The following is a 12,145-nucleotide window of genomic DNA, read 5'->3' as shown; positions in this document are numbered from 1 at the left end:
AGTTGTATGACGAGTCTGTCCGTTGAGATTTGTGGACAAAATAGCTTTATATAACCACCAGCGTTCAGCAAATGTATGTGTGTGCGTGCAAATGCAAAACACCGTTGGCCCTCCGTGGGCCACGTCCAACCACCGAGCTGTTGAAGTGACCAATCGCGCAGTCACTCCGTCGCTCAAATGCCAATCATCGCCGGCTAATTGACTCAACGATGAGGGAAGCCAGCTGGCGCATTAGTCATCAATTGCACATCGGTGATCTTGCAAGTTGAAATACACACAGAGACGTTCTCAAGCCACACACAGGAGAAACAGGACACAGGCACAGACGCACCGCCCCAGCACAACGGTGTGCCGCCATTTGTGTGTAAACATGATTGACACATCGCCGGAGTTGCGGTGATGGGGGCGGGGGCGGGGGCGAGATGCTCACGAGTGTCGTTCAAAATGCGACATGAGGCACCTGCCACGTTCGCTCGCCACCTTAAAAGTCCCCATGTATAAACAACCACGACAGCAAACAGAATTTTAATAATGATTAATTAAAAGATTAATCAGTGAGTCGACCAATAGGGCGACGGCGGGGACAGAGTTGTCGTCCTCACTTGACTCTGTGGTTACTCATCAGCATGACTGACACTGTGTTTCTATTAATGTGTGACATGCTGTAGGGCCCAAAAAAAGAAAATAATGAAGCAGCGTTTAAAGGCCAAATCTGAGCTGAGTTGTTTACTTTTTCTTAGCGGTTTGGTTTATACGCAACAAAACAAATGTGTTGCGGTTCTCTTTGCAATGGGAATTCTAGACTGAGTGAACATGTTGAGTACGATTTCAGAGTTAAAATCTTAGTCATCCAACTAATGAACAAGGTTAAGAATTTAACAAGGATGTCGATTTAATTGAATGGCGCCCTGTCTAAAAAAAAAACACTTTGACCCTCTTGGGGCAACAGATATTTATTTGCCAAATCAATTTTATGTCTTGAAGCGTGTCGTGCAGACGGGTTTATGCAATTTTAATGCACTTGCACTAAGTCAAGCATCTTCAAGGAGCTGAAAAATCCGGGTTGAGGAGATGCAGCCGTGTCACGTCTCTTTGTCTGCCGTGAATCATCTCACTTTCTGTTCGCCTCTGAACTTCTTAAGTCTCATAATTATCTCATAAAGTCGAATACAAATTGGATGAGTCGGCAGGAACAGAGGTAACTTCAGACTACAAAATAGATGAGTTTGCATTTAAGACTCACAAGCTTTCACTCACAAGCCTCCAATAATGCGGAAGAGGAAACAGACCCTGACAGTAGCTGAGCTCTTGTATCCTGGGGTTCCAGTTGTGTTTCATTGTGGCACTACATGTGTTTAACTTGGTCCTCAGAGTGGAACTGCTTAAAAACCTGGATGTTTTTTTCCTGAGGATGTGAAATATTTATCATGGGAAGTCGGTTACCTCAAGTCTAGGGAGAAGTATCTTAATCAATGTGATCTGAAAACAATAGCTGCAAAGTAGCTTTTCACTATAACTTACTTCAGAAAGGTGTCTTTGTTTTTGTTGTCATATTTTGGCTTTTAACAAATAAAACATATCAATTCTTACATGTTTAGGTAAAAACACTTAACTTTCTTCAAAGACCTCTATATATTGTGCAATTGTATGGATATTGCTGTGAGTCGTATCCTCTCTGGACTAGCTGTAAATCAAAGCCATGGTGTTTGAATGTTGCTGTTGATGAAAAGTCTGCAGGGACCAAAGTCCCCAGTGTTTCTTTTGAGCTTCTTTGGGGAATGTTGGTGGAAACCATGCTTGCCAGTGCGATAAGTGCTGTGTTTACCATCTCGTTTGACGTCCGCAATGTTCAAGGTCAAGCTGCAGAGAAGAACGTAAAATGAATGGAAGTTAAAGTCCTAACAAAAATATGGAGAAGATGGCATGTGTGTGCATGCATGTGTGCGTGCCAGAGCTGCAATCGGACCACCATTGGTCTGACCTTGACGTATTCGTGCTATATTTGCACACACATGCATACAACTAAACACACGCAAGAGCAAAATCTTCTTCATAACTGAACCAAGGCTATCATGGGTAATTTAGTATTTGAGACGATGGTGAACCCTCTCAGTGTTAGAGTGTCTAAATTTGATCCATTAAAAGCCCCCAGACGTCTTGCAGAGATGTAAGTGCGGATTAAACTAGACTGAGTCGATACGGCATGATGGGACTTTATTAGTATTAATATTTATTTGTTTTTATACAAAATCACATTAATGGGTAGTGCTTGAGATAAAATCATGCGTGCATTGTGGCGAGAACGTTAATGCAATTGCGATAGTGGCTAAAGGCTGTAATGCAGGTGGATTAATGATGCAGTTATCTACTATACACGTGATGTCAGCGATGTTCTCTGAAACGCATCTGGCCAGAATCTGGAATGACCCAAAGCGGGAGAAGGGCAAGCTAACAAGCCTCCTGCTCTTTGTGTTGGTGTTAACACTGCAAACTGAAATCTTGCCCGTCGGCGATGGTTAAATGAATGCATCGGGAATGCTTCACCTCGTGAAATGATGCTGTAGTTATTGCTTCGTATAGATACACGAGTGAGGTCCAACAGCGGTGCGTGGGGGCCAACCGTGAAACAATCCGTCCATGCATAGTAACTGCATATTGCATGATTTCAGACGAAAGAATATATCCATATCTACATCTATACATATATATATATACGCATGAATAAAACTCGGAGATGGTTTTAAAAAAAAACTAAATAAGCCGCCTTGCACTTTACAGAGCTGAGTTGCCCTTCCACACGCCCAGTTTGCCTTTTGGCATTTTGACAGCGTCCTGTGGGAAGCCGCTGGCGCGACGGTAATGACTGACCCCGTGTCGGCCGTGCGATAGTGGCCTCGGGCTGATATTAACCGCGGGCTCGCTTGACCGACGGGCCTGTCACGGTGCGTTGATTGATTGACCTCGCAGTAACCTCCGTGCACGCGCTCCTCCGTGCACACGCGCAAGAAGGTCACCTTTTGACCGAGCACATCGGGAATTATGAATTTGGCACATTTCACATTTCCGCTTTCTGTTGTTGTATTTTTTTTTTTAGATTCTTTACTCCGATGCACGTTGCAGTAAATATGTAGATATGTTAAATCGATACAATTAGGCTTAATTACGTGTCAAAATCAGCGTTTGACAATATTTAAAAAATTATGTTGTGTCTAAAACAGGCATAAGGAGCAGGAAAGGAGTCCAGTAAAGGTCGCAAAGGACAAAAAAAGAGAGGAACCATCTAATTAGTAGAGGAAAATACTTCCCACATGAAGTCATCGTGTGTAGTATTCATACACGGTAGAGACGTAGAATGTAAAGGTTGCAATTGGCGGAACTTCCACTTGTGGGTGCACAGAGGCTAAACTACAATTGAGATATGAAAAGAGCAAATGTAATTAGTTTGACTTCCCTATTGTGAGATTATGACTTCTTGTTAATCTACAGAATTGTTTGAAAGTCAAAGCATGGGAACCTGACTCATAGCTGAATCTCAAGCTGTACGGGTCAGCTGCAGGTCGGCTGAATTATGGAATGTACATTGAAATTGTTATAATTCACTTTCTTTTGCTCAACAATTAGTAAGATTCTGCATCGGCTTGAGAATATGGGAGCTAAAAAATAAAGACAGAGGGGTGAATAGTGTTGAGACAGAGACAAAAAAAAACAGCCGTGCTCCAGTCTAGTGTGGAATATTACATTTCAAATGATGTGAAGATGGATCTTTAATAAATAACTAAAATGTTGGAAGACACTTGTAAGTTTTTAAAAAGAAAGAAGCTGACAAAAAAGAGAAATCCCGCACAGAAAGAAAAGAAAGAAAGAAATCTCAGCCAAAAAAAAAAAAAACAAAACATTAAAGCAATAAAACCAAATTCCCACTTCCACACCACCTCAGTTTTAAAATAGCTAAACAACAACGGCGTCATCCACTGGGGCCAAAACTTGCAACATGAAAAACATAACAAACCAAGAAGCAAATCTATAAAAATGTCTCAGTATAAAACTTAGCCGTTTCAATCTGAGCCCCCTGATCCCAAATTGACTTGGGGAAAAGCGTTATTTACAGTCTTTTCTCAGCCATAATCTTTACTGTGGGGATTCCCTCAAACGCTTTCATCTTGAGCAGCCATGGCGCAGATTTTAGCTTGGAAGAGGACGCAAATAACATTTTTAAAAATCAATTTGGAGTCTCAAAGCTTGACTGGATCCTCTTATTTTGTGGGAAATGGCAGGCTGCTTCTGTTCAAGCAGCTTTGCTTTTTTTTTTGTAGACATGCAAATAAAAACATTATCAGAGTTTAATTTAATCAGACCAAGGTGCATTCTGATTGACAAATCACTTTCCAACATAATTATACGATACAGTGCTACCCCCTATTATTTGCCACTTGTTTCCAATTTGCAGCTCACACTGTACATCACAACTCTTTCATATCATCACGTTTCCAGCCCTTTTCAGCTAGGTGTCCTTGGGCAAGACAATGAAGCCTTTACTGCTCCTGAAGCCGCAGCTGCTGAAAAGAAGAGAGTCTCTGGCTGTCACCCCTACCTTCGTTGTGTGATTGAGTGAATGTGACGAGGCACTTTTAAAGCCCCCAGAGCTGTAAAACAGGACTCAAAATTTTCCATTGGCCATTTATGTATATGCATCGCGTGCGAGTAAACACACTTTATGGTTTCAAATCCCCTCTGCACTGCAATACAAAGAGGGAGAAAAAAAATCAGAAGAAGATAAGCGCTCACATCTGTTCCCATCTGGGGACTCCCGGTACTGAAAATACTTCCGCCGGAGCTTAAGCAGATCGGCAGTGCAGAGAGGTCTCATCATCCAATCGCTCTATTATGGTTTGCTGCGATCCCTAAACCTTTATCTACATAATTTCATTTCAAGTTTGACTTATCCGGACTTTACGCAAACAAGGCTTAACAGCATAAATAAATGCTCTAGATTACCCAGAGAGGTGGTAGATATTGGAGGCTGGTGTCATATATTATAAACCACCATTTCCCTGGTGGAGTGTCTCTGTCAGTCCTGTTAGCATATAAGTCCATAGTTATTGTCCGTCCTAAAGTTAGGGTGTCTCTGTGTGTCATAGGACGCGATACCCTTCCTAGATCAGTGCCAACACTCTGGGTCAGGTGTCGGTCCAACCGTCTCATAACAGCTTGTTTCGGGGAACATAGGTTCTGGAAGATAAGGTGCTGGAAACATGTTTTGTCAAAGTATAGTGTCTGAAGAATCTTGTACAATATGCTGTTTATTTGATCAGGAGAGTTTTTGAATAATTAATAGTCAGAGTTGACGTAACTGGAGTCCAAGATGGAGACAGAAAAACCAACAGAATTAAAACTAATTAAATATGGTTCTGTCGCCAAATTAATTTTAATTACATGCCAGTTTTACCGCTTTAAAAAATTAAGTGTGGCCTTCTTTCTGTTTGTTTTTCCATTTAATTATTTCCTTCATAACTTGTCGTCTGTCAACCTAAAACGCTCCGTAAACAACTGTCAACACCTCTGGGTTTCTCTCTGGTCTCTGGTCTTCCCTCATGACAACTCATGACAAGCTTGTGCCTGACATGAGATAATCAATCTCCTCTAGCAAATCGGGAGGGAAATTGTTCTTCAGAATCCTGTTTTTTTTGTTCTTCTTTTTTTAGATTTAGGAGTTGCGGCGACGAAACTAATGACGTTCCTCAGTGAGGACTCCTTTTTCAGTGTGGGAGAGGAGTAACGAACGAGATTAGTTCAGTGGGAAGTGGGAGAGTTTAATTAGAGGGAAGGAAAGAGAGATGAAAAGAGAAAATTGCATATGATGGATAAAATGATTCCCCCTAATGAAGCAGCCTCTCTAATTACACACATCGCTGCCTGAAAACATGTACACGTTTACAATGTAATTTATGCACATTGTCGTCTTCCTGGAGAGTGTGTCCTTTTTAAGTAAGAAAAAAGAAGATTGATTCTTAGTGATTCTGTCACATCCGGGTTTTTTTTTTGTTAGTTTTTTCAAGGTATGTACTTGAATTCAAACAGCGTTCACTATTGTATCAGTGTCATGTATGATTTGTAGCAATCGTCTGCATAATGCTGAATTAACGATTGACGGCGTGGTAAGCGGGGGGCTAACAAGACACAGCTGTTGCCGGGCAGACTTTGTATGGTTTTACTTTTTCTTCAGCCAAATGTGCACCATTGATACAGTGAAGGACAAACAGAAATGGCGGCGAGTAGCACAGGGGTCTCTCATCCCCCGCCAAGTCCTTTTCACTTTGGTGGAGCAGCCAAACATTTTGTGCACATGTCGACCATTCTGGCTACAGTAGGCTCTCACTCACACACACACACACACACACGTACACACAGATACCTTATCACAGGGTAGAGTGCACCATGTGATTGGTTCACAGAAGTCCCTCATTAGTGGATACAGTAGACCTCGAGGTTTGGCTTGGATTCCAGAGCAAAATATGGGTACATGGTCTCCTTCCAGTATTAACAAAGTGCCTTTAAAATGTGTGATCACATGGAGGACCTCAAGTGGTATGTTGTGAAGTCAATGTTTATCATGGAAACAAAACTTGCGTGTGTTGAAACTCAATCATGTACTGGCTTATAGCATTTTCCGTAGATAACATCCAAAGAGACAGAAAAGTTTTACGTATAACATTTTGTGAAATATAATTTTCCATCATTTTTTTTATTTTATCTTTGTTTTTAATCCAACATAAAGCAGTGGCTCTGGTGCCAATGCGCAAACCACAGTCGGCAATCGAGGTCTGAGATTTGAATCATAAGTGCAACACCTTAAACACTTACTTTGCAACTGATTTCTGAGTTCAGTCCAGAAAGAAAAAATATTCACTAAGCCTCTGGTTTGAATCGCAGTGCTGAAAAGGCTCTGTTGAAAAATTATCTGGGACTTCAGGCTGATTTCTAATCAAGATAATGCAGAACTTCTTTCCCTCCCGGGCCGGGTCCATTCTTTGAAGATGGTGGACAAAAGGAGTTCCAATCAATTTGTCGAAACATCATCATACGACATCAAAGTCATTTGGTACGTAGGAGATGTTTTTTGGGGGGTAATGTGTGCAGATGATACTCGACTGTACATATCTGATAAATCAAAAAGGGGCACAGCTTCGCAGTTCATTACCGTAATTAATGGGTTGGGTTGGCGTTCATGTCCTTTATCTGAACGAGAAGAAAGGAGGATTAGGAAAATGCCTCGAATAATTAGGAGAAATTGTCTTCTTGGATTCAAAGTCACAAGAATTTTGAGGTATTGAACTCAGTTCGCGGGATGTAAAAAGAAAGTGGCCATGTCACAAACACCAAAAATACCATCCCTTGCAGCTTCTTGGATTTGCGATGGTGCCCGGAAACAATGGTTTGTTCTTTTGTGGAGTTGTGCCTCTTATCGGCTGTGATCGTGATCTAAGTACAGCCTCGGAGGTCTTTGTTACACATCTGCAAAGTTTACCCTCCAGTGGATGCACGAAGGAGACACAAAATGATGACTAACGGCTTAGTTTTGTCTCCCCTGAGTTTATCGCCGTGTAATTTAGCATTCCTTTTGACAAAAGAGCACACACCTCCACCACTCTTTGAAAGCATCTTGAGGGGGAAGAATGTCTTTTCACAACATTAGTCTTGTTTGCTGGATAATTTGTTGTCTCCCTACAGAAAAAAAATTAATTGTTTAGGGTAAAACACATCTAGTACCTATCTCCCAACCTCTAGTGTCTTACATGTGTTCATGCAGCGTTAATACTTCCAAAAAAGCTTGCAGGAAGGTCCCGATAAGACTGGAAGCTGCTGCAGGCAGGACTGTCTTCTGGCAACTGTTAAAAAAAAGTCATCCAATCCAAGTTCCATCCACCGATAGCGCACTTGGCAATGTAAACACCAAGAAAACACCTGGGGCATCACAGACGCCCCACTGTTGCACCGAGGGTTCACATGGCAGCTCCCTCTGTTGTGTTGCCGCAGGGAGAGAGAGAGAGAGGGAGAGAGAGAGTGAGTGAGACCCAACGTGGGCGCCAGAGTGCGAACCGTAGCTCCGCTACAGGCGAACATGATGAGAATACCTGGAACTTCAGGGAAGGGGGGAAAAAAACTCAAAAACCTGGATCCGTCCCGCTGGATTGTCATCGTTTTCTTTTGCGGGAAAATGTCCTGCCAAATGTGTCTCTTTTCCTGGACTGAACTGTCAGCTGTTTTCTTCCACATGCTGAAAGCCGCTTCTGAGTTTTGGTGGCTGTCGGGATCTTAGTCGGGTGGGCTTTGGGGGGCGACTGGACTGGGAGTCTTATGGCGCTTTTCCATGGTATAGTTTTTAGCACTACGGGCCTCAACTCGGCTCAGTTCTGCTTATGTTTTCCATCCACTGAGTACCACGCCAGTGTGGGCGGAGTCGTCCGAGCAAGGTTGCCCTAAAGTCCCATGAGGTCATATGTCATAGGACCATATTTGTATTATGGTAATCACTTTGTATTTTTTTCAGCTTCTTTCCTTTGCACCATTTTAGTATCTGCTGGTATCCTTAACCGAGCGGCCAGCAGCTTGTTGTCTCTCCTTGGCCAATCAGTGGCCTGCAATCTGTTGTCACATTTTTCGCTCGACTCAGCTCCATAGGGAACTTCAACCAATTAGGTCTAAATCCGTGGCTGGGTTCACCTAGTGGAAAAGCTTAAAAACCGAAGGCAGCCAAATTGTTGCTCCATTAGTTCCTGCTGCTGGACAGATTGAAACTGACTGTTCATGAACAGTTCAATAACACAAAACAAAACCCAAAAACAAGAAAACCGTGTCTTTGATTGTGCAGAGATTGTGGCGACTTACTGCAGCAGGCAGCCACTAAAAATGTTCATTAACAGATCCATGATCCTCAACCAACTGAGCCGATCGAATTCCTTCATCAGTCATTCCAGGCTCGCCTCAAAGCCGATTGGTGCACAGAGCCAACTGCAGTTGTGGTAAAACTGTGAGGTTTTTCGCGCTGGTTTGTGCAGACCAGACGAAGGAAGGTGTGGCTGCACAGGCTGCTCCCTGCCAGCCCTTCTCCCGACACTTTCCTTTTATTTACGGTCTTCCTCGCTTCCCTTTTTTTCTTTTGTTCCCCTCTTGTCACTCCATTTCCTTCTCCATCTGCCGCCCACCTTGTATCTCGACGCCGGGTGCGCCAAGGCCCCGACAGCCACATGTTAAACTACCTGATTAAAATCGAGACGTAACACAAATACCCCCGTCCCGTCTGGCAATGCCAGACTAAATCTTCTTTTGTTTTCATCCACCGCCACCGCCAGCCGCCGCTCCTCTCTATTTCTCGCTCTGTGTGTGCTGCCTCCCAGTGCCAAAGCCTGCAGTGGACCTGGCTCCATTTACTAAAGAGCAAGCTCCCTCTGCGATGGCTCACACACAATATCTGTTGCAAGAGAGAGAGAAAATAAATTAATAAATACCTGAAAGGAAATGACACTGACATGGCCACTGAGAACTAATCTCGCGTGTGGGATTAGAGAATCATAATTGTGCTGCAATATTACCTGATTGAAAGGAGAAAGGAAAAAAGAAATCAATTCTCATTTCGACAACCAGGTGACAATATATCAATATTCAGTACAAGTCATTCATTTCCAGGAATATGTGGAGGGGCATGTCGTGAAAGCAGATGCTTTATGATGCTTGATGGTTGTGACAGCATTGCAATAAAAATGAAAACATGTGCCGCAATATGTCAAAACAAAAATGTTTTTTTGTTTTGTTTCACTGCCTGATTACAACATGTCCTGTTAAAATGCTACAGTGAAAAGGCTTCGAAAAATCCAATCTTGGTCCAAATGGTCAAAAAAACCAACCCGTCATTCACAGATGCTTTCTTAGAAACAGAGACTTTAAAAAGCAGTAAATAACTTTCTGCGGTACAAGGAATGTACCTTTAAAGCAATGCAAATAGATATAGTAATAACATATTAGAATTGTTTTCCACCACAGCAATCTAATGCTACTCGCTACTTCAGCATCAGTATGGTCTTTGTAATGCAATTATTCAATTTTGTTTTGTTTCCGTTGTTCTTTGGGGGGTAATAACTTATTTCATGATCATCCAGTTTCATGGCCCACTGGAATGGCAATGAAACTGCTTTGAATGATTCCAACTGGATTGTTACCTAAACAGGAAATTAAAATGACACAGATTCCGACTCAAACAAAGGGAACCAAACTGCTATGCATGTTGTTGCATAATAAAGTGCTTTCTGTGTCAGCTTGTACTCACTACTGAATTGCTTTCCGGACAGACTGAGTGGAAACCAGAGTCGATTGGTGGCAGAAAATCTTATTTGTTCTCCTTATATAGTCGTATTTTTGCATTACAGCCATTTGGAAATGATTTGGATGTTTCAGACGATTCACAGTTCAGAGACAGATGAAGAGTTTCAAAAACAAGTGGAAACATTTGGCACGTATAATTTGCCAAAGCAGGGGTGACGGTTGCTGCTTTATAATATTGTTTGGACTTCTGATTTTTTTTTTTTTTGTCAACTTAGATTTTAAAAATATTTCTCCTTGTATGTCTCTTCATTGTCTCAGCACCTCCAAGAATCAGCAGCGCGTTAGAATAACACCTGCTTGCTGCCTTTTCTTGCATAGATCCTTTAGAAAGGCCTTCTAATTCCCACCTGTGTGCACTTCCTGCTGCTGCCAGTTAAAAGATGTGTTGTACACGAAACTGAAAGCACTATATTCAAAAGGCTGTGGAGAATTTTTCCAAAGCACTGGAACTGGGAGCTTTTCATGAGCGTGCGGCTACAGGAAATGACGGCATCTTTGGCAGCTGCCCAGACGTCCAGTGAGATGAGAGGCTGTGTTTTCACTTTGAGTGTTTGTGTCTTTGCAGCTACCACTGCCTCTTTGTCACTGTCCATGTGTGCATGTGCGTGCGCACTTGCTTGTTTTCTGTGTGTGCGGCTTCATGATGTGACGCGCCTTTGTAATCTCCTGAAAAGTGTCTTATTTTAAAGTAGCATCACAGCCCAGAGGATGTGTTTAGCTGTGCTCACACACACACAAAATATCATGTTCAATCACTCACACACACAGCGACACGTGGCCGTGACATAAGAGTCCTCTGTGAGCAATGAGTCTGCTTATTGTTCTTTTTCACCAGCAGCTTGAGGCAACAACGGAATTGTGAAGGAGAAATTATTTATATCAGCCTCCTTTCCCAGAGGCTCGTGATTGGATTAGCCGACCTACATCGGTGTTGCTTAAGTTTTACGGTGTACCAGCAGGGCACCGGTTGACACATAAGCCGACAGGACCCAGGACCAGTCAGTGCTAAACTCAACTTTAGGAGAAAATATTACAGGTTTGGGCAAGATCAGTTAGTGGCGACGCAAATATCACAGTTGCTCCGATGAGTTGATATGCTTTGTAGCAACGTTCTTCCCTCATGAATCGCAATAATTCCTGACTGACTAATACAGACCTCCACCTGACCTCACAGAGCTGTGCTGGTTAGCGACATGTAAATGGGTGAAAAGGTTTGTAGGTGCAGATTGGCTCACCGTCGGGGCGGCCGTGCACAGATAAATGTTAACAGGATCCTGACAGGATGTGGAATCTCGCAGAGGGAAAACTACAATGGTGGCCTCCGCTCAGCCTCAGTGCTGCTTGGGTGCAAAGAAACCGCCGTGCATTGTGGGTCGGAGTCAATCTGTGCCTCCGCCCTCCGTCAACCTCGCAGCTTGCCGCCGCCGCCTCCCGTGTTGTTTTTATTTGTTGTGACATCCCCTCTTTACTTCAGCCTCTGTGAACTTCATTCCTTTACTCCTCCACCTCTCCCTGTTTCTCTCCGCCGGGTTTATTGCTGTCATCTCACTTCTCCGACAAACGGCACCCCTAACTTTTGGCCCCCATTCGAGCTGTTATTGATGATGCCTTCACTGATGATCCGTCACAGCGCCTCAGTAACTGCTCTCTGCTTCGTTTTCTTTATTATTCCTGTCTTTGGTAGTTCTATTTTTTTACCCGCTCGCTTGGTTTTATTCCTTCGCCCAAGCCGAACCAATTCTGCAGCCACAGAATATTGTTTTCATTT

This window comes from Nelusetta ayraudi, unplaced genomic scaffold (assembly GCF_046127955.1).
Source record: "Nelusetta ayraudi isolate G7.1 ecotype Tasmania unplaced genomic scaffold, CSIRO-AGI_Nayr_v1 ptg000120l, whole genome shotgun sequence".
Classification (NCBI taxonomy): domain Eukaryota; kingdom Metazoa; phylum Chordata; class Actinopteri; order Tetraodontiformes; family Monacanthidae; genus Nelusetta; species Nelusetta ayraudi.
This window is presented reverse-complemented; position numbering follows the sequence as displayed.